Source organism: Portunus trituberculatus, chromosome 36 (genome assembly GCF_017591435.1).
Source record: "Portunus trituberculatus isolate SZX2019 chromosome 36, ASM1759143v1, whole genome shotgun sequence".
Classification (NCBI taxonomy): Eukaryota; Metazoa; Arthropoda; class Malacostraca; order Decapoda; family Portunidae; genus Portunus; species Portunus trituberculatus.
In genome coordinates, this window is record NC_059290.1 from 1,681,725 (window position 1) to 1,709,224 (window position 27,500).

General features: G+C 42.1%; 1 long non-coding RNA gene across 2 annotated transcripts in view; it reads left to right on the top strand.

The window, feature by feature from the left end:
• LOC123513505 overlaps nucleotides 1-25,113 on the top strand; it is a 148,705-nt gene extending 123,592 nt beyond the window's left edge. For both annotated transcript variants that reach the window (XR_006677385.1, XR_006677386.1), the window contains exon 3: nucleotides 24,832-25,113. This is a non-coding gene — a long non-coding RNA (uncharacterized LOC123513505). The remainder of the gene's footprint in view (nucleotides 1-24,831) is intronic.
• The last annotated feature ends 2,387 nt before the right edge of the window (nucleotides 25,114-27,500 follow it).

The following is a 27,500-nucleotide window of genomic DNA, read 5'->3' on the forward strand; positions in this document are numbered from 1 at the left end:
GAGAGAGAGAGAGAGAGAGAGAGAGAGAGAGAGAGAGTTTAGATACGCCTCTATGACTTCTATTTTTGTGTATTCTGTATCTCTAACTTTTTTATTTTGTTCATCTTCGTTATTGTTTTTTTATTATCGTTATCATTATTATCTTCATTACTGTTGTTGTTGTTGTTGTTGTTGTTGTTGTTGTTGTTCTTTTATTTTCTTTTGTCTTTTTATTCTCTTTCTTTTCCTTCTTTCTTGTTGTTGTTGTTGTTGTTTGCCTCAGTGTTTACAGTTTATCTACATTTTTTTACATTGTTTCTTTAAATTTTCCTTCCTCTAGTTTGCATAAGTGGCAGATTTTTACTTCCTCTTCTTTCTCTTACCCTTAATCTTTTTTTGCTCTTCAGTTGTACATTATTTTTTTTTTCTTTCCTCTCTATGTTGTTTATAGTTCACCTTCTTTCCTCATTCATCTTCATTTCCTCCTTCTTCTTCTTCTTCGCTTCATTTTCCATCCATTGATATATTTATTTTCTTAGTCTGGTTTATCTTCCGTCACTTTGCTTCTTTTCCTCCTCATCTCCCATCTTCCTCCTCCTCCTTCTATTCATCCTCCTTCTCCTCCTCCTCCTCCTCCTCCTCCTCCTCCTCCTCCTCCTCCTCCTCCTCCTCCTCTTTCTCCTCCTCCTCCTCAATTTCCATTCTTTGATTTATTTATTTCCTTAGTGTTATTTATCTTTCGTTACTTTGGTTCTTTTCCTCCTCATCTCCCACCTACCTCCTCCTCCTCCTCCTCCCTCCTCCTCCTCCTCCTCTTCCTCCTTCTCCTCCTCCTCCTCCTCCTCCTCAATGACACAAGAGAAAATTAGAGTCATTTGATTAATACTGAAGCTTCATCTTGGTGTGAGTTGAGGCTCGGCAGACACTCTCGTCCTTGACACCCCGCCCTTGGCACGCACGGTCCTTGACACCCATTACTGGCACGCCCTTCATTCCCTTCACTCCCTTCACACCTCGCCCTTGACACGCAGCTTCCATTTGTGTCCAGAAATTGATGTGTCGTGTTCTTTTTTTTTTCACTGACCATTTTTTTTTTTTAGTATGTGTTGCTTTTTTGTCTTTATTGTGTTACTTATTTTTCTTGTGTTGAGTTTTTTTTATGGTTTGATTTTTTTTTCATTAGGTTTTTTCCTTTTTTTTATCTATTTTCTGGTATTATCGTTCATAGTTCTCTCTCTCTCTCTCTCTCTCTCTCTCTCTCTCTCTCTCTCTCTCTCTCTCTCTCTCTCTCTCTCTCTCTCTCTCTCTCTCTCTCTCTCTCTCTCTCTCTCTCTCTCTCTCTCTTACATGCAAATAACTTTCTTCCTTGTCTTCATATGTTTTATTTTGCTTCTTTATATTTTCACTTTGTATATATATTTTTTAATCTTATTTCTACCATACTAGTCTTATTTTATCCTTTTTTTCCCTTTAGCACTGTACAAGATTAACCTTTTATCAGATTCCCTTTTCATTTCATATTTATATTCATATTTTCACCATACATAGACTTTTTTCTATTTCTCTACTTATACCACCGAGATTTTAACTTTTTTTTTTATATTATACTGACATTTTTCCTCTTTTTCTATATATGACCACACCACTAACTGTTTATTTATTATCTGAGCATGCCACATCCATCACATTAATCTGTTTTAAGCACATCACATCTTACTGAAGCATACCGTATTTACTTTTCATTTGAGCATACTATAATGATTCTAAACCCCTTCAGTATTAGGAAACATATTTAACTCTAGATTTGTGTACGATTAGACCATTTTACTTACATTAGCAAGGGTCTATGGAGGTCAAAGTTTCATGGCCACAGTCTTCACTATTTCAATCCCCCACATGAGTTTGTGAAGCTGTATAAAATCACCAAAGATTAAGCAGAATGAATGTGGAAATGCGTCATGATACTGAAGGGGTTAAGGTTTGTGTAAGTTTAGACCATTTTATTGACATTAGGAAGCGTTTATGAAGGTCAGAAGTTTAATGGTCACAGTTCTCAGTATTTTAATCCCACACATGAGTTTGTAAAGCTGTATAAAATCACCAAATAGTAAGCAGAATGAATGTGGAAACGCATCTTGGTACTGAAGGGATTAACTTGAATATATTGCATTTATTCTTCCTTCTGTTTATTTTCATTCTTGTTTTATTTATCTGTTCATTTCTTTATTTATTGTTCTGTGTGTACATTTGTTTTCCTAGCATAGACTGACGCCCACTCATTACTCACGACCACTCAAGTAACAATTTCTATTTTGCTTTTAATTAAACACATTACTTGCAATTTATTTTATTTACCATACCACTTTTCTTTACCCTACTACTGACAACCCGACCCTTTGATGGTGTGTGTGTGTGTGTGTGTGTGTGTGTGTGTGTGTGTGTGTGTGTGTGTGTGTGTGTGTGCGCGCTTCATGGTGTCAAGTTACGTCTACGTTTGGTGTTGAGAGGAAAAAAATGCCGGTGGTGTATATTTAGAATTTGTTTGCATGTAGTTTTCTTTCTTTTTTTTTTTGTGCGCTTACTAATATGTTTGAAAAGTTTGTTGTCATATTCTCTCTCTCTCTCTCTCTCTCTCTCTCTCTCTCTCTCTCTCTCTCTCTCTCTCTCTCTCTTGCTTTTCTTTGCTTACTGTTTGGTTTTCTGCATCATTGTTTGTTTGTGTTTGTTTTTGAATTGTGTTTGTTTTCTATTTTCTTTTTGTTGTTTACTATTTTTCCTTCTTGCAGTTTGCTTTGTTTACTTTTTATTTGTTTACTTCATTCATCTTTGGTTGTTTGCTTGTTTGTCAGTGTGTGCTTGTTTGTTTGTTTATCTTGATGTACGTGTGTTTATTTTCATTTATTCATTCTATTCATTTGTTTATTTATTTATCTATTGTTTTGCAATTTCTTAACTCGCATCTTATTCATTTTTGCTCATGTGCGCATTTCTTGTTCTGCTTGCTTACTTATTGTACTTGTTTGATAATGGTTGTCTTATTTGTATCCCTTGTTTATCATTCTAGTTGCTAACCTCACCATTTGCTTGTTTGGCACTTTGCTTGTTTACAATAGCGTGGTTGTTTGATTAGTCTTATTGTTTGCTCTTGTGGGTTCATTTAGATTACAACTTGTTTATACACTTTGCTTGTTTGTTCTAGTTTGTGGCGGCGAGCGTTGCTTTTTGTTTGTTTTTCTGAAGCAGAGTCTTGGCCGCTCTCAAGGCCGCTCAGGGAAGCAGCGCAGACTCTCCTGTTGCGAATGTTAAATCAAGATGTATATGAGATCGTATGTTTGTATCCTCCCTGTGTCTTCCTTGCTTCCTTTGTTCATTCTTAGCAACACACACATACACACATACATACACATACGTTCATATACACATACGTACGCTACATAACTTTCTTCTTTTTCTTTTTTCTTTCATTTGTTTCCTTTTTTGTTCTCTTTTCCTTCTTTCTGTCTCTTTTTGTCTTTAATTTCTTTTGTTCTTTCTTTCTCTTTTTTTTCTTTTATGCGTTATTTGGTTGCTCGTCATTTATTATCACCACTCTCTCTCTCTCTCTCTCTCTCTCTCTCTCTCTCTCTCTCTCTCTCTCTCTCTCTCTCTCTCTCTCTCTCTCTCTCTCTCTCTCTCTCTCTCTCTCTCTCTCTCTCTCTCACATTCCCTCCATGTACTTATCTAATTTACATTTATTCTCGTCCACTTTTATCTCTCATTCATCTCTTCTCATCATCATCTTCATTTCTTTTTATTCGCTCACTAGACATTTTTCCTTGTCTTTCCCTCATCCTTTACCCCTTTCCCCCTCCTCCCTCTCCCGCCTTCCCTCCATCATCATCATCATCATTATATCTTCTTTTCCTCCTCCCTTTCACCCCACAGCAAGATGTATGGGAGGGAGAGGAGAGACAGAAAAACATAACTGTAGGTCGACCGTATCATGGCGGGGTAGGGAAAGAAAGAGAGAGGAACAAGACAGAGAGAAAGAGACAGAGAGGGTGGGGAGAGAAAAAAAAATAGAAAATAAAAACGCTATTCTTTTGTGTCTCGCTGCCGCCGGGATGTAGAACTCCGACACTTGCCTCTTGTAACTGCTAAACACGTGTTGTTGGGGAGATGGAGAAGTGCGGAGCGGTGTGACGGGGAGAGGAGGCAAGGCAACGTTATGTAAGAAGTATATGAATGTTTTATGCTTATCGAGTCTGTTAGTGGGGTTTAGTAGCGGGGAAAGAGGAGAGGAAGGGTAGCGCTGCATGTTCCTCATTTGTCTACAACGCTCAAGGGGGTTTATGGGTAAGATCTTTGTGGGTTTGGGAGTAACGTGAGTGTGTAGTGATCCTGGGAAGTGATGTCAAGGATGAGGAAATGAAGCGAACGTGGAAATTGTGAAGAAGTAGTGTGTGTGTGTGTGTGTGTGTGTGTGTGTGTGTGTGTGTGTGAGAGAGAGAGAGAGAGAGAGAGAGAGAGAGAGAGAGAGAGCAAAAAAAGGAGAGAAAAACTATGTGTAGAAACAAAGAACAGTCTAAATGTGACAAAAAATAATAATGACAAAAAAAAAGAAGGAAAAAAGGGTTTGATAAATGAAAAGTGAAGCAGAGAGTAAGAAATTATTGTGAGGGGGGAGAGGAAAACACCACCGCCATCACCGCTATCACCATTACCTCCACGACCATCACCACCACAACCACCATTACCGCCTCAATCAACACCACACTTCTGCTGCTCTTCTCGGTGACTTTTCTGTGTTATTTCCACTTTTGAAGGTCACACAGGAATTATAGAGAGAGAGAGAGAGAGAGAGAGAGAGAGAGAGAGAGAGAGAGAGACTTTTATATTCATCGTCAGTTTTTCTTTATTTGGTGAATTTGTATGTGTATTTTTGTCCTTGTTTTTGTTGTTGTTGTTGTTGTTGATGATGATGATGATGATGATGATGATAATGGCGTTATCTGTCATTATCATTGTATTGTTATCATCTCTATCATTTTTATGTTGTCATTATCATTGCAGTATAGTAGTAATAGTAGTAGTAGTAGTAGTAGTAGTAGTAGTAGTAGTAGCAGTAATAGTAGTAGTTGTAGTAGTAGTAATAGTAGTAGTTGTAGTAGTAGTGGTATCATTGCAGTTTTTAGGGATATATCTACATCATTCAATCTATTCTTGACTAATTTGGGGTATGGTTAGTAGTAGTAGCAGTAGTAGTAGTAGTAGTAGTAGTAGTAGTAGTAGTAGTAGTAGTAGTAGTTGTAGTAATAGTAGAAGTGGTAGTAGTAGTGGTAGTGGTAGCAGCAGCAGCACCAGGAATTGATAAGATACTAGTAATAGAAATATGACTGATGGTGAAGATAGTAGAAATAGTAGAAGTAGAAGTTGAAATGGTGGTAGTGGTGGTGGTGGGGTAGTGGTAGCGGTAATAGTAGTAGTAGCAGTACGTATAGTAATAGGAGTAGTACTAGTAGTGGTAGAGGTGGTGGAGGTGGTCACAGTAGTGGTGGTCACAGTGGTGGTGGTGGTGGTGGTGGCGGCAAACTATTCTTCATGTTCCAGCCTTGTGGTCGTCATCTCTTATTATGTTTGGTCAGTGATGTCAAAACATTGTTATTTACTGTTCTTACACACGACAAGCTGAAGTACTGTGCGCCATTTCATTGTCCATTTCATTAGAGTGCGTGAGGGCGTGCTGGGATGCGTGGAGAGAGAGAGAGAGAGAGAGAGAGAGAGAGAGAGAGAGAGAGAGAGAGGGAGAGGAACAAGAAGATAGTGGTTAAATTCAGTTTCGTCGGAGATTTGAACACGCGACACGACTAAGCGCTCTCTCTCTCTCTCTCTCTCTCTCTCTCTCTCTCTCTGTGTCTCGGTCCACCATTTTTGGAGGAAATCTGAAGTACTCTTTATGGTTGGCGCGAAGGAGCAAGGTTTGTTTACGTTACGGCTCCCTCCTCTTTGTTTATGTTTTGGTATGCCTTGGTCTTGTGTTTGTCTTGGGCCGTACGGAGGTTATTAAGCTTGTTTTCTTTCTTGCTTTTTTTCTTCTCTCTTTATCCTTATCGTGAGCGTGGCGTGAGGGGCGCCTGGTGTGTGTGTGTGTGTGTGTGTGTGTGTGTAGGTGTTGGTGACGTGAGGGCGATAGTTGTGTTATAATGTTCCTCTCTCTCTCTCTCTCTCTCTCTCTCTCTCTCTCTCTCTCTCTCTCTCTCCCGTGCTGAGTTGTTTCGTTGTTTCTCCTTCTTTGTCGTCCCTCCCTCCTTTCCCTCCCTTCCTCCCTCCTTCTTTTTCCTCCCTCCCGTGTCCCTCACCCCAGCTGTTACTCCGCCTCAGGTTGATGGTGGTGTGGTGGAGCCCTGCCTGGCCGCCCCTATTGCCCGGGGCTCAGTAACTAAACTCTACCCAGTAACCCACACCCACCCGCCCCTGCCTGCCCCTCCTACCATCACTGACAGCCCCACCACCACCCCACCCCTAACCATAGCCCCAGTACCCCTTACTCTGTCTGTTCCAAAGCCTTATCCCTCACTCTCTCTCTCTCTCTCTCTCTCTCTCTCTCTCTCTCTCTCTCTCTCTCTCTCTCTCTCTCTCTCTCTCTCAAGCTTGTTATGTCATTTCGTAGTTGGTGTTTTATTTTCCGAGTGTGTTTTGTTGTGGCTCAGACTGTTGTGGTTCCTTCTTGAGCCTTTTGTGTCCTCGCTAGTCTGTTTGGCCTGCCCTTCAGTCTGTTGTGTCATTCTTCTTATTCTCCTCTATCATTTTGTTTAGTCTTTCTATCCTTCCTTCCTCTCGTGGTGTTTTATTTTTCTTCTCCTGCAAACTTGACTTTCTTTCAGTATTCTTTTTTTGTTGTTTTTATATTGTGTCACTCGTTATTTGTTTATTTATTTATTTATTTTTGGTGGTGGTGGTGGTGGTGGTGGTGGTGGCAGTTATAATAGTCAATGGTGTCTTCTTATTATTCATGAAGTGTGCGGTCATTGCTTTAGTCTAATTCATCGTCCCATCACCGCTTTTTACATCTTGTACCTTATTATGCTTTCAATTTTCCCTGTTGTTTCCATCCCATTTAAGTTCACATCCAATTTACTTCGTCATTACCGTAGTTTCTTTTTCTTTGTTATTTTAAAGCTTTCTTTTTAAAGTCTAACCTGCTTTTTTGTCTATCCTGCTTCTCTTTTTTTCGTATTTCTCTGTCTATCTGTCTCTCTTACTGTTCTGTCTCTTAGTATTCTCTACCTCACTGTTTTCTTTGCTTCTCGTTTATCTGCCTCCTTGCCTATCCTACCCATGTCTATCCTATCTCCTGTCTATTTTGGTTCCCTGTCTTTCCTGCCTCACTGTCTACCTTGCTTCTGTCTATTTTGTTCTATTGTTTATTTTCTCGCCTTGCTTCCACTCTACCTTCCTCTCTAGTCTTCTATGTTTAGTCTGGTTCCTTGTACAGCTTGCCACGTGTCCTGCCTTCTCTCTCGCCTTCTTCCTCGCCTACTCCCTCGCCTCCTACGTCTCCTTCCTTGCCTCCTGTCTCGACTTCTTCTCCCTCGTCTCCTCCTTCGCCTCCTGCCGTCATCTCATCTCGTCAGTTTGCGTGGCGTCAACCAGAGCCGCAGATTGACCCCATCAACTTCACTTTGCCAGAAAAAGTTTGTCCCTAACAAAACCTTGCACGCGACACTTCAATATTGGGTTATTTAGTTTAATCGTCGACCGTGCCTCGCTTTCTTCACAGACAGAGAGAGAGAGAGAGAGAGAGAGAGAGAGAGAGAGAGAGAGAGAGAGAGTAGCCAGTATAAACTAACGGGGTAGAAGTCAAGTATCAACACAACACACGACCCTCTCTCCCTCTCTCCTCTCACCGACTCTCCCTCCAGCTCTCCCTCCCTCCCTCCCTCTCCTTCATCTCATCTCATCTCATCTCCCTTTCGCGTAGAAGGTGAATAAAGAGCTTGTCTGTAGGAGGCGATACAGCGCGATACAGTGCGTGACATGTCTGGCTACAGAGGAGGAGGAGGAGGAGGAGGAGGAGGAGGAGGCGGGTGTTGTTGGTATAGTAGATAGGGGAACATTAGGGACAGGGGAGGCAGGGGGGACAGATCTGGTGGCAGGGGAGGCGTGACACAGATACAGGAGGTGAAGTGCTGGTAGGGAGGGAGGGAGGGAAGGAAGGCAGGGGAAGGGAGGGAAAGGGAGAGGAGGGGAGGGAGGGAGGGAGATGCGCTTTGTCCTGCGGCTAGTGTCTTCCTCACGCTCTCTGCTACTGTTTCATCCTGGTTCCTCCCTCCCTCTCCCCCTCCAGCCCTTCTCTTCCCTCCCCCGTCCCTTCCCTCCCTCCCTTCCCTCCCTCTCCCTCCAATCTCTTTGTTTCCAAGGGCTTCTATTGTGGTGAGATCACTTACTCTTTAGTGTAGAGGTAGGGAGCGTGTTAGTTAACTCTCTCTCTCTCTCTCTCTCTCTCTCTCTCTCTCTCTCTCTCTCTCTCTCTCTCCTGTCGTCTGTCTTGGATGTTCGGCTTATTATTCCCAAAATTATTGTTTTTCTTTATTATTTTGTTACTATTAATGTTTGTGTTCATGTTTTCTTAGTACTTATAGTTTTTCTTATTTGCTTTTTCTTTGTTTATTTAATTTTTCTTTACTGATTTATTGTTTATTCACGTGTTTTGTGTGCATTGTTTGTTTTCATCCTCATGCAACTTGATTTCTTCCTTGATGTTCTCCTCCTCCTCCTCCTCCTCCTCCTCCTCCTCCTCCTCCACGCTGGACAGGGACACGTGGGTTGTATCGTCAGTAGAGGCAACAAGTCACTCTGGGCTGTGCAAGTCGCGTGGTGCTCCTTGGCTCTTCCCGCGACGCTAACTGGTGGCACAAGGCAGTGGCGAGGCGGGCAGGCACAGGATGGCACCACGCACCCAGGGCCACGAGGGAGGGCCAGCTTAACGGGGCATGAGGAGGAGGAGGAAGAGGAGGAAGACCACGAGGAGGAGGTAGCGGTAGGGGAGACCAGCACACCACACACCCTCTCCTTGCTTCTTAGCCTGAGGGTCCCAGTTTTGTCTGCTGGTCTTACGCAGCTGCCACCTGTTACTGCCTACATACCCCCTCTCCCCCCCCCAATTCCTCGGCCACCTTGCCTCCCTCACCTCCCTTTCCTCCCTTCTTCCCTTCCTCCTTCACCCTCCTACCTCCAAGTCTTCCTAGTCTCTCTGTTTCCTCCCCCCTGTTTTCATGTTAGCCATCTTTTCTCTCTTGATCTCCCTTCCTTCCTTTACTGTCCCCTTCTCCCTTCCTTCTTCACCTCTCCCTCCTTCACCGCTCTGCTTCTTCACATTTTCTCCTTCGGTTATCTGCCTCTATTCATCTTCTCCCTCCTTTCTTCGCCTCTCTCTTTCCCTCTCCGCCCTTCATCACTTCTCTCCTTCATGTTTTCTTTGTTTTTATTGTTTGTTTTTTTCATCCCTTCTCTCATCCTGGTTACTCGTCTTCCATTTTCCTTTTCCCCGTTTTCTTCATCCTTTTTCCTCCTTCACTTCCTTTATCTTCTTTTCCTCTCTTGATCATATTTCTCCTCTTCTGATTATTCATCTTTCCTGTTCCATCTTTTCTCCTTTTATTTTGTTGTCTCTATTCCTTCTTTATCACACTATCTTATTCCCTTGTTTCTTTATATTTTCCTCTGTCACTTTCTCCTGCCTGGTCTCTCGATTGTTTCCTTGTTCCTTTGCTATTTCCATTTTTCCTCCTTCTTTATTATCTCTTTCATCTTCTTTTTTTTCCCTTCGTCTTTCATCTTCCCTTTCATATTTTTTCTTGATTCAGTTATGTTCTCTTCCCTAATATCCACCCCTCTCTCTCTCTCTCTCTCTGCTCACACGTGTCCATCTCTTCAACTCATTTCCCTCCCTCACCTTAATCTGTCCCTCTCCCTCTCTTTTTCTCTCCTCATCTCACCTCACCTCACCTCTCTTCCTCACCTGTCCTCCTGTCACTCATCTCATTCACTCACTCCAATTAGCATCAGTTCACTTCAGTTCATCTTTCGTCACTTCATCTCCCGTTGCTTTCACTTCTTTCAACACGTCTCTCTCTCTCTCTCTCTCTCTCTCTCTCTCTCTCTCTCTCTCTCTCTCTCTCTCTCTCTCTCTCTCTCTCTCTCTCTCTCTCTCTCTCTCTCTGGTTTCGTCAGTGTCATGTTATCGTATGTTAGTCTCCATCCCTCCTTCTCCTTCTCTTCTTCTTTCTCCTCCTGCTTCTCCTCCGTCTCCTCCTCCTCCTCCTCCTCCTCCTCCTCCTCCTCCTCCTCCTCCTCCTCCTTCTCCTCCAAATGTCACAAAAAAAAACATAGATATGAGCTTGTAATCTTCTGTTTCACGTTTTCTTACTTTCACTCATTATAGTTTCTTGTTATATTCTCTCTCTCTCTCTCTCTCTCTCTCTCTCTCTCTCTCTCTCTCTCTCTCTCTCTCTCTCTCTGAAATGAACGAACGATAGCGAAAGATGATATGATTCCTGTCTGATTTGTTGTTGTCTTTGTGTTTTGTTGTTGTTGTTGTTTTTTTCTTTTTACCTGTGTTCATGATTTGTTTTCTGCTTTCTCTGTTTCTCTCTGTATGCTCTCTCTCTCTCTCTCTCTCTCTCTCTCTCTCTCTCATATCTTGTCATGTTTTTACTTACCACTCTTTCCTTGTTTCCTTTAGTTTAACTCCTCCTCCTCCTTCTCCTCCTCCTCCTTCTCCTCCTCCTCCTCCTTCTCCATCTCCTCCTCCTCCTCCTCCTCCTCCACCTCCTCCTTTCACCTGGATCAGAGGTCTGAGTTCTTAGCGGCCACCTGCCCTGCCTGGCCCGCCTCACCTGTCTTGTTTCACCTGTAGCTTTGTAGATACCTGTAGAATCACTGACCTCCTCACAAACAAGAACAACAAACAACAACAACAACAACAACAAACAAAACAATCAGGCAAACAACAACAACATCAACATCAACAACAATAACAACAACAACAACAACAACAACACAAAGTAAGATATCGCATTCAAATACAAGTACAGTACAGAGAGAGAGAGAGAGAGAGAGAGAGAGAGAGAGAGCTGACCCGGGAGCACCTGTGGGAGGGAGGAGCCAGGTGACGTAGAGGCTGAAGGAGGAGGAGGAGGAGGAGGAAGAGGAGGAGGAGGAGGAGGACGAGGAGGCGTTCAAGGTCATTGGAGGGTCGGCGGCAGGCGGCAGGTGGCGAGCGACGACACCCCTCACCCCTGCCATTTCTCTCTCTCTCTCTCTCTCTCTCTCTCTCTCTCTCTCTCTTCGTGTAAAGCGTTTGTCTAGTATGGAATTAATGTCATGAGGAATGCAAGCCGTCATGTTCGATTGTTTTATATTACACACACACACACACACACACACACACACACACACACACACACGATAACTTCCATCAGTCGAGTCAGGTCAATTTGCGGTACTGTTCTCTCTCTCTCTCTCTCTCTCTCTCTCTCTCTCTCTCTCTCTCTCTCTCTCTCTCTCTTTACGCCGCGCAGATGGAGGCAATTCACCTTGTAATCCAGCCTTTCCCGGGTTTGTGTGCGTGTGTGTGTGCGCCTTCAGCTCGCCTTCGGGTCAAACAACACCCCTGCGCTGACCCCGTGACCTCCCCCGCGGGCGTGGTGACCCTCAGGACCCGCGGGTGTCGCCAGGTGGATTCGCAGCAGGTGTTCCGTCCAGGTGTTCCAAGATTCTCACTCAAGTATTTCCGGACTAGTCGATCCCCGCTAGACCGTCTGTACAGGTCGCGGCGTCTCCCTCCCTCCCTCCCTCTCTCTCTCTCTCTCTCTCTCTCTCTCTCTCTCTCTCTCTCTCTCTTGGTTAGCACACGCGTTTTTATCTTGTAGACGTGTGTGTGTGTGTGTGTGTGTGTGTGTGTGTGTGGTATTACAGTACAAACTTGTGTCTGTCTGGCTGTCTATCTTTTTTATTTGTGTATCTGTCTGTCAGTTTGTTTGTCTTATGGTTGTCTGTCTGACTGGCTCTCTCTCTCTCTCTCTCTCTCTCTCTCTCTCTCTCTCTCTCTCTCTCTCTGCAGTAGTAATTGCAACAGAATAATGATCCAATTGAAGACTTAAGGTTCATTGTCGTCTCTACTTTCTTTGTATTTATGTATAATTCTCCTCCTCCTCCTCCTCCTCCTCCTCCTCCTCCTCCTCCTCCCCGTGAGAACTGTTGTCGTAGAAGTTGACAATTACGGACATGACAGGAAATAATAGACGAAAGGAGAGTTATAAAAGTGTCTATCTACTCTCCCTTCCCCATCGTTCTCCTCGTAGTCACACCCCCACCGACTACCCCCTCTCTCTCTCTCTCTCTCTCTCTCTCTCTCTAGCTTCCCCTTGACACCTTCCCTTGGCCAGATTCTTCCTCTTACCGCTCCTGTTAACGTACTCTTACATTCCCTCCTTCCTTTCTCATTCAAATTGTCTCGTGGTCATTGTTCGGATAGCATAGTAATTTTCAACGTGCTTTTTCTTTTAGTTAGGTTAGGTTAAGTTGCTTTGGATTGGGTTGGGTTGTGTTAGGTTAGGTTAGGTTAGGCTGGGCTGGGTTGGGTTGGGTTGGGTTAAGTTAGGCTAGGTTAAGTTAGGTTAGGTTAGGTTGGGCTAGATTAAGTCAAAGTTGGGTTAGGTTGGGTTAAGTTAAGTTAGGGTAGGTTGGTTTAGGTAAGGTTAGGTTGGGTTGTGTTGGGTTGGGTTAGATTTTTTTAGTAAGACATTGGAAGGCAGTGCAGGTTCATTAATGTGCCCATCCTTGTACTCGTCTATATTCTTCCATATCTTCCAATTAGGTTAGGTTAGGTTAGTGCAGTTATCAAGACGGTGCACGGGAAGGAGTACAGGTTGATCTCCATGTAGCTTCCATTGTACTTGTCTCTGCTCTTTCTCATCTAGTTTTCTCTCTTACTTTCCCCAATGTCACTTTTCCCTGTCCACATTCTTCGCATTGTTCTCACTGTAAATGTATCTAAAGTTTACTCTCTCTCTCTCTCTCTCTCTCTCTCTCTCTCTCTCTCTCTCTGAAGCCACATCCCTTTCACTCATCTTCTTCCTTCTATTTATATGCAAAACACTACTTGAGTTCTCGGTACACTTTCCCTCCCCATCAAGTCTCAGGTCATTTCTCAAAAGCTTGCTCTCTTATCCCACTCCAGAGATCATATTGCCCTGTAAAAGAACTAAGTCTGCTTTTCAACAGCAAGATTTTAACTTTTAAGAAACTAAAGACTCTTTGTTCTTTTGCCTCGTGTTTACCTCAGTTCCTTAAAAAACACTTCCACCACCAAAAGAAACACTGTCTTTCTCACAACATACACTTTCCTACTTTACCACTCTACTTAGCTGTTTTTTGTCTCTCATTTACCTTAATATACTAAAAAGACTTGCTTAATAGAACTACGGAGCAAATACCTTGAAATATACGTATTTTCTCCACTTTCAAAACACTTCCTGTACTGCTACGCGTTAATAAAAAGACGCTTTCTTCATCCCTTGTTTATTCTGCTTCGCCAAAAAACGTCTCCTTTATTTAGCAGGACACTATTTACTTTACTTTATTTACTTTCAGAACGTGCTCTTTATTTCTAAGGGTAAATAAAGGCTCTTCTGTTATCGTTGCATCAGACAGTTCACTAAAAAACACGTCACTTGCTTAATTTAACAGGACTACTTTCACCACGTCCAAAACACATCCTTGAGTACTACGCGTCAATAAATGCGCCTCCTTTGTCCTTTATTTACTATTGCTCACTATAAAACCCTTCCTTTGCTTAATAGAACTAGGAGTATATACGGACCAGTAGGTATGTACGTAAATTCGACCATATTGGCTTTCTTTTTTACTTCTAGAATACTTTTTTTTTTAGTACACGCTGACAAATACACTTTTCTTTTTATCCTTTATTTGCTATTACCCCAAAAGTTCTCTTCCTATGCTGAATAGAACTATACATACAAGTAACTGGGATGTACTGTACACTCGGGCATATTTTCTCTACTCCCAGAATGCTTCTTTTACTAGTACACGTTGATAAATACACTTGTTTTATCCCTTAGTTAATATTACATAAAAAAAAGCTCTTCCCATGTTTAACGCCATTAACCCCCTCAGTACTATGACGCATTTTTACCATGAGTTTTGAGTATGATTAGACCATTTCACTGACATTAGCAAGGATTTATGGGGTCAGAAGGTTAATGGTCCAGAATATTCACTATTTTAATCCCCACATGAGATTCTGAAGCTGTATAGAATCACCTAATAGTAACTTGAACAAATGTGAAGACGTGTCATGGTACTGAAGGGTTAATACAGTGACACATTTTCAACTTGAGATTTGTGTACGATTGGACCATTTTATTAACATTAGGAAGGGTCTATGGAGGTCAGAAGATTAATGGCCACAGTCGTCACTATTCTAATCCCCCACAAAAGTTTCTGAAGCTGAATAAAATCTCCAGATAGTAAGTGAAATGAATATAAAAACGCGTCATGGTACTGAAGGAGTTAACAAAACAAACTCTTAGAATAACGAATAACTCCACTCAAACAAACGGACACTACTTTCTCTACTTCCACTTCCTCTACTCCACTACAACAGCTTAAATCTCCCGCAGGCACTTTTCATTCCCCAGGGCACCCTCGCTCCCTCCAGGCACTTCCCATCCCCTCCCCTCCCTCCCACAACACACCAGCCGGACACCTTCATTATTACCTGGTTCCGGCCTCAGGTGCGCCGCGACCCCAAGTTTCCCACAACACCTTCAGCGTTTTCAGGAAGGTGGTGCGTTGAGAAGAAAAAAATAGAATAAAAAAACGAACAAAAGCAGCAAGTTGTTCACGTTAATTTCACTGAGACTGGAAGTAAAGGAAGAGGAGGAGGAGGAGGAGGAGGTGGTGGTGGTGGTGGTGGAGAAGGGGAAGAAGAGGAGGAAGAGGAGGTGGTTTCGTCTCAAGAAGGAACCTCACGCCGGAAGTTCCCAGTCTTGGTTCTTGCTGCTGCTGCTGCTGCTGCTGCTGCTGCTGGAGGTCACTGTACTAACACACACACGCACACACACACACACACACACACACACACACACACACACACACACACACACACACACACACACACACACACACACACACACACACACACACACACACACACACAAGTAGCCTCTAATCACACTTTATTCTTTTTCTTCTTTGTTACACTAGCCAACACTATATGAGCATCACTAACTACTACTACTACTACTACTACTACTACTACTACTACTACTACTACTACTACCATTACAACAACTACTTCTACCACTACTACTACTACTACTACTACTACTACTACTACTACTACTACTACTACTACTACTACTACTACTACTACTACTACTACTACTACTACTACTACTACTAGAATGTGAAGAGTAGTAATGCGAGAATCTCCACCTATGATACTAAAGACTAACCTTTTCATGTTCGTGTCACACCATTTTTCTCCCACATTCTTTAGTGTTTTTCTTCTATTTTTCGTCGCGGTTTGACATTTTTCATGCGTTCTTAGGGTACAGTTACAGAGAGAGAGAGAGAGAGAGAGAGAGAGAGAGAGAGAGAGAGAGAGAATTTTTTACTATAGTTTTAATACACACACACTAAAAAAAAAAGATATATAAATAAAATAGTTAAAACACCCAACACTTCTTAAATATAAACAGATAACAAATACACTCAAACAAAACACTCGTAGTCACTCAAATAAATAACAAGGTGCACTTCAAGATACGAAACACAAACACAGGACAAAACACAGACCTTGCAAAAGTAATGAAGATCAACACAAAGACAACACAAAACTGCTAGAAATATCACACAAAGAGGAACAGCAAGACAACACATTAAATATTCTCTAAAACAAAAAAATCAAGACAAGATACAAACAGGAGCATTGGTGGTAGAAGAGGAAGCAATGGGGAGATTCTTCGTGTCTTTCTCAACATGTGAAGGTAAATAAACTTGTAAAAGAAGAACAGAAACAACAAAAACACATTAAAATTCTCGATAACACAGAAACCTCAAGAAAGGAGACAAACAGGAGCATTGGTACAGACAGAGAAGGAGCATATAGGGTGGTTCCTCGTATCTCTCTCAACAAGTGCATGAAAATAAACTACTGAAAAAAAAACAGCAAAAAACGTTAAAATTTCTCCATAACACATAAACCTCAATAAAAAAAATACAAACAGGAGCGTTGGGACAGAGAAGGGAGTATTTAGGACGGTTCCTCATAATAAATTACCTTTCAATAAGTGTACGCAAATAAACCAATAAAAAAAACAGGAATAGCAAGAAAACGCATTAGAAATTCTCGGTAACATACTAACCAAGATACAAACAGGAGTGATGGGACAGAGAAGGGAGCATTGGGCGGTTTCTCGTGTCCCTCTCAACAGGTGCACGCCGTTGAGAATAGAGCACGGCGCCCTTTGACCTCGACGCGGCGCCCCGAGGGAGAGGCCGCGGGCGAAGGGGGAGGTGGGGAAGGCGAAGCGAGATCCTGGACTAAGCTGAAGGTGATGAGACGAGGCAGTGTTGTAATTCATTGGTGTTGTCTCGGTGTGTTATGTGTCCTGTTGTTTCCACCTTCTTCTTCCTCTTCTTCTTCCTCTTCTTCTCCTTCCTCTTCGTCTTCGCCTTCGTCTTCGTTTCCGTTTTTTTCTTTTTTCCGTCTTTGTCTCCACTCATTTTTTTTTCGTTTTCTTTTTTTTTTTTTGCTCTTTGTCAACTTTTTTTATTCTTCTGCGTCTTTTTTTCCTCCTCCTCCTCCTCCTCCTCCTTTTCCAAGTCCATTGTCTGGTTTGTTTTTCAGGTAATTAATGTGTAGTGAAGGGAAGGGAGAGAGAGAGAGAGAGAGAGAGAGAGAGAGAGAGAGAGAGAGAGAGAGAGAGAGAGAGAGAGAGAGAGAGAGAGAGAGAGAGAATGACAAGAATAGCACCATAAAGGCAAGAATGAAAGAGAGAAAGGGAGTAAGGAGAAAGGTGTAGCAAATTATAGAAGGAGGAGGAGGAGGAAGAGAAGAAGTGAGAAAGGAGATAGATAAGTATATAAGATTTTGAGGAAGAGGAACAGGGATAAAGAAGAAAGATATGGAAGAATTTTGAGAAGAAAGAGGAGAAAGAGGAGGAGGAGGAGGAGGAGGAGGAGGAGAGAGAAAAGAGATAGGTATATTGAATTTTGAGGATAAATAAAAGGGACAAAGAAGAAAAATATAAGGACATTTTGAGGAGAAGAAAGAGGAGGATGAGGAAGAGAAAGAAGAAGAAAGGAGAAAGGAGGAGGAGGAGGAGGAGATGATTTCGAAGACTTGCGATCCTTTCTTGAGCAGCGTCCGACGGTGAACAAAGAGAATTTACCTGGTGAAGTTACGTCATAAAACGGTACACTTGTGACCACCACCACCACTACCGCCACCGCCATCATCGCCACCACCACCACCACCGCCACCGCCACCGCCACCACCATCACCACCACCACCACTTGTTATAAATATTTATCCTTTTTCAAGAAGTTTTCGAGGTGTCAATATCTTCAAGGCGCCTTTTGTGTGTGTCTCTCTCTCCTTTCTCTTTCTTCTTTATTTTCTTCTTTTTCTCCTGTTCTTTCCTTTAGTGTATATGTTATTCTTGTCCATCTCTTTGCTTTATTCTTCTAGGTGTCTTTTTTCCTTAGTTATTTGCTCTCTCTCTCTCTCTCTCTCTCTCTCTCTCTCTCTCTCTCTCTCTCTCTCTCTCTCTCTCTCTCTCTCTCTCATTCTCGTCTATTTTTTTTCTAACAAATCTATTTCCTTTTTTTTTTCTTTGCTATTCCCGATATTAATTTTACCATCCATTACACATTATTTTCCCATTTTTACCTTTCATACTTTCATTTTTTTTCCTTTCCTTTCCTTCCCCGTCCTTTTGTCGCCCTGCTCTGGGAAAATTCTTGTCGAGTGTGTGTTGAGAGCACCATCCTCTTGCGCCACCTCCTCCTCTTACATCTAGGAGGAGGAGGAGGAGGAGGGAGGAGGAGGAGGAGGAGGAGGAGGAGGAGGAGGGAGGAGGAGGCGATGCTGGTGACGATGGTTGTAGTGAAAAATCTGAAAGAGGAAGAGGAGTAAGAGGAGGAGGAGAAGGACGAAGAGGAGGAGGTGGAAGGTAGATGGAAATGAAGAAAATGAATAAAATGCTTCGTACTGAAAAGAAAGTGATAAATAAGGAAGATGAAACAAGAAAAATTTTAAGAAAAAGGAAACTTAATTGATTGATTGATTGATTGAGTGAAATCTGAAGGCACAGTAACGAGATTATATGACAGGAAAAGGAAAAAAAAGGAGGAGGAAGAGGAAAAGAAGAAATAGAAAGAGAATGAGGTAGATAAGAAGAAGAGAATTATCCAGAAACTTGATAAAGGAAGGAAAAGAAGAGAAGAGAAGAAATAGGAGGAGAATGAGATAGATAAGAAGAGAATGATACAGAAACATGATGAAGGAAGGAAAGAAAACAGAAGAGAAAAAAGAGGAAAAGAAGAAATAGGAGAATGAGGTAGATATGAAGAGAATGATACAAAAACGTAATAAAGAAAGAAAAAAAAACAGAAAAGGAGAAATAGGAAGAAAATTAGTTTGTTAATAAAAGAGAATTATACAAAAAAATTTATGATAAAGGAGGAAGAAAACAATGTGATATAAAAGGGAGATGAAAGAACCATGTAAATAAAAAAAAAAAATCATCTAAATAGGAAAATTGGGAGAAAAAATGAGAAAAATAAGAAAATTGGGAGGAAATGAATAAAAAAAATAAGAAAAATCATCTAAAAAGGAGAAAAATTGAGAGGAAAAAAGAAAAAAATGATACAAAACAGAAAGGAAAACAAAATGATGGAAAAGGAACATGTAAGAACTGAGTGAATAAAGGAAAAATAAATAAAAGATAAGGAAAATCATCTTAATTCTAATCAATAAAGAGGTTCATCGTATTGTCTTGTTTGGATTACTCAGATCAGCCTTGTCTCGCCTTGTCTCACCTTGTCTCGCCTTGTCTCACCTTGTCTGACCTTGTCTGACCTTGTCTCGCCTTGTCTTGCCTTGTCTTGCCTCGTCTCACCTTGTCTTGCCTTGTCTTGCCTTGTCTCACCTTGTCTTGCCTTGTCTCGCCTTATCTCACCTTGTCTCGTCTTGTCTCGTCTTATCTCGCCTGGTCTTGCCTTGTCTCGCTTTGTTTCGCTTTGTCTTGCCTTGTCTCGCCTTGTATCGTCTTGACTCGTCTTATTTCGCTGGTCTTGCCTTGTCTCGCTTTGTTTCGCTTTGTCTTGCCTTGTCTCGCCTTGTGTTCGCCTTGTCTCGCCTTGTTTCGCTTTGTTTTGCCTTGTCTTGCCTTGTCTCGCCCTCATTTTGCCTTGTCTCGCATTTTCTAGCCTTTTCTCGCCTTGTCTCGCCTTGTTTCGCCTTGTCTCGCCTTTGTTTCGCCTTGTCTCGCCTTGTCTCGCCATCTCTAGCCTTGTCTCGCTTTTTCTAGTCTTATCTTGCCTTGGCTTGTCTCGCCTGGCCTCGCTTCGCCTCGCCTTGTCTTGCTTTACCTCGCCATGCCTCGCCTCGCTCTTTCCTCTCCTCGCTTTCTCCTCTCCTTGTCTCGCTTTTTCTCGCATTGCCTCACCTTGTCTCGCCTTGTCTCGCCTTGTCTCACCCATACCTTGCCTTGTCTCGCCTTCGCTATGCTGTAGGCAAGACTTGAGCTGAAGCCCTGGCAGGCATTTTTTTTTTTTTTTTTTTGGTGTGTGTGTAAAAGGGGATAGATAACCAAGAGCCCAATAAAGCAAAGTAAATTAAAAGGTCCACTTAGCTACCAGTTCCCTTGCAGATCCGAGACAGTTAGCCAAGAGAAAGGGATGAATGTGTTGAAACCTCCCTTTGAACCTCCTTAGTACTGCGACGCATTTATATCTTGAGTTTTGGGTACAATTAGACGATTTTGTTTACATCAGGAAGGGTCTATGGAGATCAGAAGATTAATAGCCAGGGTCTTCATTATTTTAATCCCCCACATAAGTTTCTGAAGCTGTATGAAATCGACAAATAGTAAGTAGAATGAATATGAAAAGCGTCCTGGTGCTGAAGGGGTTAAATGAAGTCAAGTCATAGGAAGTCGAAAATACAGAAGCAGGTAGGGAGTCCCAGAATACCTAACAGAACCCACGAGTCGGTAAGAGGGTCCGCCGTGGTACAGTGGAACCATTCGTGCTTTGAGGTTCGAGGGGTCTCCAAGCGCACGGGTTCCAATCCTGTTCACGGTCCGAGTGTAGGCTGGGCTTCCTCACTCGGGGCAAGAGTTTCCTAGCGGGTGGGCTTTGAGATAGGAAGTACCCCCAAAAAATATCCCCTTTAGCCCATAAATTCCCGTGAAAACTCGACATGGCATATAGAAAAAAAAAGGAGGAACATGGCCAAGGTAGACGCAAATAGCACACAGAAAAAGCAAACAGAAAAGCATAAATAAAAAAAAAAATGCAAAATACAGTGTTAAATAACCGCTTGATTTTTCATTTTCAATATTGAAGGGAATTTGGCTAAGGAATCAAAACGCATTGGGGAAAAAAAGGCCATTAATAAAACTGCTAATATAAAAACAAAACAAAATTACAAGCGGTAAATTAACCTTACTGTTAGTCTTATCATTTATCAACACCAAGGATAAAAAAAAAAAAAATACACCAAAATACGAGGGACTAACCACCAATGAAACTGCCCCCCAAAAAAAAAAAAAAAAAACAGGAATACTTAAGGAGGAATACATAAGGAGGAATGCAAATAAGGTAGACGCAAATAACAGAGACTAACACCAATGAAACCTCCCAAAATACAGGAATACATAAGGAAGAATACAAGTAAGATAGACGCAAATAACACACACACAAAGCAAACAGGAAACCACAAATAAGAAAAAAAAAATACAGGAATACATGACGTAGAATAACTCAAAATGAATTAAATTACTGAAGAAATCAATAACAGAATCTTACTAGTGAGGTGAACAAGTCCCGTAAGAGAACAGACAACTCAATCACTCATCGTACTGAGGGAAAAAATAAGGGCAAAAAAAAAAAAATAATGGAGGGATGTGGTGATGTGGATGGGATAAGGTGCGGTAGAGGCAGGTGGAGGCAGGAAGATGTGGAGGAAAATACGGTAACAACGCAGAGAGGAAGGGAAGGTGGAGAAAGAAAAGAACATCAACAACAACAACAACAACAACAACAACAACAACAACAATACTGAAGAAGAGGAGGAGGAGAAGGAGGAGGAGGAGGAGAAAGAGGAGAAGAGGGAAGTTATAACAATGATAATGGCCGTTAAACAAAATAAGATTTCACTAAAGGAGGAAAGATAACACGAAAACAGCATACTAAATGAAGCAGGAGGAGAAAAAGGAGGAGGAGAAGAAAGGTGAACAGAAAGAAGAAGAGGAGGAGGAGGAGGAGGAGGAGGAGGAGGAGGAAGGGGAGGTAGAAGAAAGGAACAAGAAGCAGGAAACCGCCCATAAAGCCTGGAATCATCGCCTTGTCTTCCTCACATTGAATCTTAAGACACGTAACGTTAGAGAAGAGAGAGATAAAAAAAAAAGACATGAAAACTGACTTGACATTCTAATCCAGGATATACTTAGGGGTGTGTCGGGGTGAGAGGGGGGTGAGGCGGGGTAAGGGGGTGTGGGAGGTGATGGGGGTGATGAAAGGAGGGGTGACTGGGTTAGGAAATGAGAGGAAGAGACATAAAGAAAGAGAGAGAGGGAGGGAGAAGCAGACAAGGGAAGGAGGGGAAGGATGAAAATTGTAAGATAAGTAAAGGATTATGAAATATTTATGGGATGTAGGGCAAGAAACACACACACACACACACACACACACACACACACACACACACACATACACGTTCTCCCTCCCTCGGTCACTCGCTCGCCACGAATAACCACAACCTCGAGGCAACACACAAATTTTGCAACACTCGCCTTGCTCTCAGACTTCTCAACACAGCCGAGCACCACCGCCACGCCAGCAGACCATGTAAGAATCACTTGACCTGGAAGACACACGCACACACACACACACACACACACACACACACACACACACACACACACACACACACACACACACACACACGTATCGACAGTTTTGAGTTTTATAAAAGAGTCTGGTGGGGAGTGAAAGAAGAGATTATAGACCCAATGTGAAGTATCATTAGCAAAAATTACTCCTCTTGTTGTTAATCAGATGTAAATTAGAATTGAAGCCTTAAAAAAATTGTGGGCAAAAGGACCGAGGAAGGTTTGAGTTGAGAGCCTAAATTTTTGCTTGTGTGTGTATTTATTCTCAGTTTTTTTTCTTTCGGTCTCTCCTTTTTTTTGTGTGCGTTGCCTTGAAGAGAGTAACTTTCTCCCATTTAGTTTCGTTTTAAATTTTGTTTTCTGTTTGTTGTCTTGATTTTCCTCTTTATTATTTGAATCGTTTATTTGAATTTTATTTTTCTGAGTTGAAGTGAATTAGTAGAGCAAGAGAAGGAGGAGGGGGAGGAGGAGGAGAAGAAGAAGAAGAAGAGGAGGAGGAGGTGCAAGAACAAAAGAAGAAGGAGGAAAACGGAAAGGAGGTGGAGGATGATGACTAGAAAAAGGACAACTACAAGAAAAAAAGGACAATGATGACGCAGGAAAAGAACAAGAGGAAGAGGATGAAACAAAGAGAAAGAGGAGTAGTGGGGGGACAGAGAGAGAGAGAGAGAGAGAGAGAGAGAGAGAGAGAGAGAGAGAGAGAGAGAGATAAGTGATTGATGTGGCGACATTAGTGAAATTACAGTATTATTCCCCCAGCTCTCTCTCTCTCTCTCTCTCTCTCTCTCTCTCTCTCTCTCTCTCTCTCTCTCTCTCTCTCTCTAGGTAATGTTGCAAGACTAATCCATTTCACATAATTAGCCAAAATTTACCTGTTTTCTTCGTTTTTTTCTTATTCATTAGTTCCTCAAAAGGTTCTAAAGACTAGACAGAATGAGTTTATTTCTACTCTCTCTCTCTCTCTCTCTCTCTCTCTCTCTCTCTCTCTCTCTCTCTCTCTCTCTCTCTCTCTCTCTCTCTCTCTCTCTCTCTCTCTCGTTTATCTTATTCTTCATTTCCTTCTTTTTCTTGACCTATCGTTAATTTTCCCTTTCTTTTATATCTTCTCTTCTCTTGGATATTTCCCTTTCTTCTACCTTTCCACTGTTCATGTTCCTACATTACTATTTTTCCCGTTTATCTTCACTCTTATTTGCTTTCTCCCTTACTGGTTACCCTTCTCATTTTTCACCTTTTTTTTTCTCCTATCTTCCCAATGTTTGGCTTACCGTGCCTTTCTTTCTCTTCTTCTTTTTTTCCATAAACCTGTTTCATAAGCGCCGTGGTACAGTGCTAGAACCATGCGTGCTTTGGGATCCGAGGGGTCTCCAAACGCACGGGTTCGAATCCTGTCCACGGTCCGAGTGTAGGTTGGGCTTCCTCACTCGGGGCAACGGTTTCCTAGCGGGTGGGCTTTGAGATAGGAGGTGCCCCAAAAAATATCCCCTTTACCCGATAAATTCCCGTGAAAACCTCACATGGTATAAAAAATATATATTCCCGGTATTGTCTGTAACCTGCTGAGAATGTGGCTTTGTGGCTTTCCATTCATTTAGCGTCCACAGGTAATGAAGGCTACGAGTGGCAATGACAGGTAACATCATGAAGTGGCTCGTAATTAAGTCACTGGTTTCAATGGACTCCTCTCATTTCTACGGTGTTTCATTACGAGAGTGAGAGGAGGAGGAGTAGGTATAGGAGGATGAGAAGGAAGAGGAGGAGGAGGATTACAAGCATATAACAAAGGGATAACAAACAACAATAGACCTTGAGAACGTCTTTAAAGTGGTATCAACCGTTATTGGAAGAGGTTGGGGAAACAAAGCGGAGGAGGAGGAGGAGGAGAAGAAAGGAAAGGGAAAAATGATGGAAATGAAAAGACAATCAAGAAGGAGGAAAGGAATATGAAAGCATGAGGAGGAAAAGCAGACAGCAACAGCCTTACTAGATCTAACGAGGCTGTTTGTGTGGCTATTCTGCCTCTACAAATTCTTGTAATTGGAGGCAAAAGGCAAAGAAGGTCAGAGGGAAGAACATCGTGGAGAAACAATAAAAAAAAAGTGTGATAGGAAAGGTTGAAAGAGAGACATGTTTAGGTAAAATTATTTGTTTGACCTTTTGACTGCCACGTGATAAACCTTCCCCTAATTACCAGTCACTCAGGTACATCTTTACTCCTACATCCAACGTCTATTCTTTAACCTTCAGTACCAGGCCGCGTTTTCATATGCTTACTATTTAGCAATCTTACACAGCTTCAGAAACTTATGTGGGGTTTAGAATAGCGAAGACTGTGGCCATTAATTTTCTGACCTTTATAGACCTTTCTTAATGTCAATAAAATGGTCTAATATCACCCAAAACTCATAGTAAAAATGCGTCTCAGAGCACTGAAGGGGTTAAGCTGAATAAAAATTGCATTTTTCTTTTCTTTTCCACCCCCTCATAATTTTCTTACAAATGCTTGTAAGTATTTCATTCATTGCATATGATGGTGATAATTGTCTCGTATCAAAGTGAAATGGTTGAAAAAAGGAGAAAGTAAGAAGAAAGAGAGGAAGCTTTTGTGTTTTGATACTAAGAATGTAGAGCAAAACCTTACAACTCTTTACCTTCTTTTCAGAGTCACATCACTTGCAGGTGGAAGGAAATCCTGATTTCTAAGAAGTGGCTGCCCTCACTTGCCGGCTGCACCTGCGAACCCCCTCCAGGTAACAATTATCAAGGTAAGGAGGGAAGGGTGGAGGGAGCGAGGAGGTGGAACAGAGGGGTATGAACAAGGAAGTGGAGAAAGGATGGATGAAGACAGTAAGTAAAGAGTTGGAAAATGAGAGAAACCGTAAACTAGAAAGAGGAGGAAGATCTGATGGATAAGAAAGTTATTTGAATTTTATAAGTAGGAGATGTGGTGAAAAATAAAATAAATAAATGAATAAAACCTCGATAATCCGTCATATTCTGAGACAGTCACAATTCACTCCACAAAATTGTTTCTAAGCCTTCAATATGTTTATGCATCACAGATTCGATAATATCTGTGACGCAATCTGATACAAACTTCGCGAGCCATTTCGAATCACTGACAGTAAAGGAAATGATCTGGAATTGCAAATCTTTTAGTGCCTTTAGTCATATTCCCATCTCAGATCACGTTGTGCTGCTTAACATGTGACCAAGTGTTGTCTTATCATTAGCAGCGAGCGTAAAGCAGGAGAGTCACTCACGTAGGGATACAATAAAGCAAACACTATTAGCGCAATCGTAGACACAAGTGAAGGAGAATGAACAAAGATACTTGACAAATAGAAGCTTTTATCGGTGACTTCTGAATGAGTGATGTATTGTTGAGTCAAGTGGAAAGGAACTATGAAGGGATAAATGAATGAATGGAAATAAGGGAAAAGAAGAGAAGGAGAAAAAAGGTTATGTAGGAGAGAGAGAGAGAGAGAGAGAGAGAGAGAGAGAGAGAGAGAGAGAGAGCAGACAGACATAAATTTGAAGAGGTAATAAAAGGAAGGAAGGAAGAAAGGAGGAATAAAGACAGAAGACTTAAGACGTACTCGGTGCCAGATCCCTCGCGGCACCACATATGTCGGAAACTTGAGTGCAAGATTCACATGTCTTACGCCAACTTTGTGAGCTGAGGGGCGTGTAGGGGGAGGGGAAGGAGGAGGGAAGTTGGAGGTGTTCCCAGGTGGTTCCGGCAAGTGGAGCGGCCTCGGGGCTTCCAGGTAAGGGCGTCAGCAACACACACACACACACACACACACACACACACACACACACACACACACACTCCCTGTTTCCTTCCCTTATCCCCTCCCATACTCGACACTCTCCTCTCCCTTTACCTCCTCTTCCTCTCTCTCCTTTTCCTCTTCCTCCTCTCCCTCTCCCCTCCTCTTCCTCTCTTTCCTCTTCTTCTCTCTCCTCTCCCTTTCCCTCTTCTTCCTTTCCCTTCTCTTCTTCTCCTCTTCCCTATCCTCCTCTTTATCTCTCCTCTTCCTTATCCTTCTCTTTATTTCTCCTCGTTCTCACCCTCCTCTTTATCTCTCCTCTTCCTCTCCCTCGTCTTCCTCTCCTTGCTTTGGGAATCCCGAGTGATCCTGATGAAAGGTTTGTGTGTGTGTGTGTGTGTGTGTGTGTGTGTGTGTGTGTGTGTGTGTGTGTGTGTGTGTGTGTGTGTGTGTGTGTGTGTGTGTGTGTTGAGCAATATGTGCATTCCTTCATTTAGGTTGATTTGGTGCAGTGCAGTCATGTTTTGCTGCATAAAAGCTCAAAATTATTCTTATCCTACATTCTTGGTAGTACTTACATTCTTTATATTCATTATCTTTCTTTTTTTTTTCTTTTTAATCTCCTTCTATTTTTGTACTTCGGCCTCCTTTCACTTCTTCATCTACTAGTTTCATTCTTCCATGCTGTCTTTATCTTTCTTTATTCCTATCCTGCCTCGCGTATTCTTTTTTTCCTTATCTTACCTTCTTCTCTTCACCTGTTGCTTTTCTTCCTCCATTTGCTCATTCTATCTTTTTTCTTTGCTTCACATTGTGTTTCTGAGTCTTCCATTCTTTCTCTCGGTTTCCTTCCTGTCTTCCTTCCCTATTTCCATAATTTCCGCTTTCCTCCTCCTTTCTCCTCTCCGTCGCCCTCACTACCTTGCTCTCTTCTGCGTTCATCGTCCTCCTTCCCTCCTTTATTCGCTTCTTCCTTCCTTCCTTTCCTCCTTACTTCCATAATTCCATTCCTCTGCATTTTTTTTTAATTATCTATCCTTTTTTCCATTCTTCATTATTCAAAGTCACTCTTTTTTCTCTTAATTTCTAGTTCCTTATTTTCATCATCATCATTATCATCATCATCATCATCATCATCTCTCTCTCTCTCTCTCTCTCTCTCTCTCTCTCTCTCTCTCTCTCTCTCTCTCTCTCTCTCTCTCTCTCTCTCTCTTCTTCTTCTTCTTCTTCTTCTTCTTCTTCTTCTTCTTCTTCTTCTTCTTCTTCTTCATTCCTTCCTTTTTTTCTTCCTTCTTTCCTCCCATCCACTCTTATTTCCTTCTTTTCCTTGTATCATTCTCTTCCCACCTTCGTCACGTCTCCCCTCCATTTTCCTTTCAGTTCTTCCTTCCTTCCTTCCCTCCCTCCATCCCTCCCTCCTTATCGCCCCCTTTCTCCCACTCTTCCTTTCTTAGAGCACTCCCATCATTACTTGCCAATCACTACAGTTCCTTTCTCCAGCTGTCTCTCCCTCTCCTTCCCTCCCTCCACCATCCAGCCAACTAGCCAGCCAGCC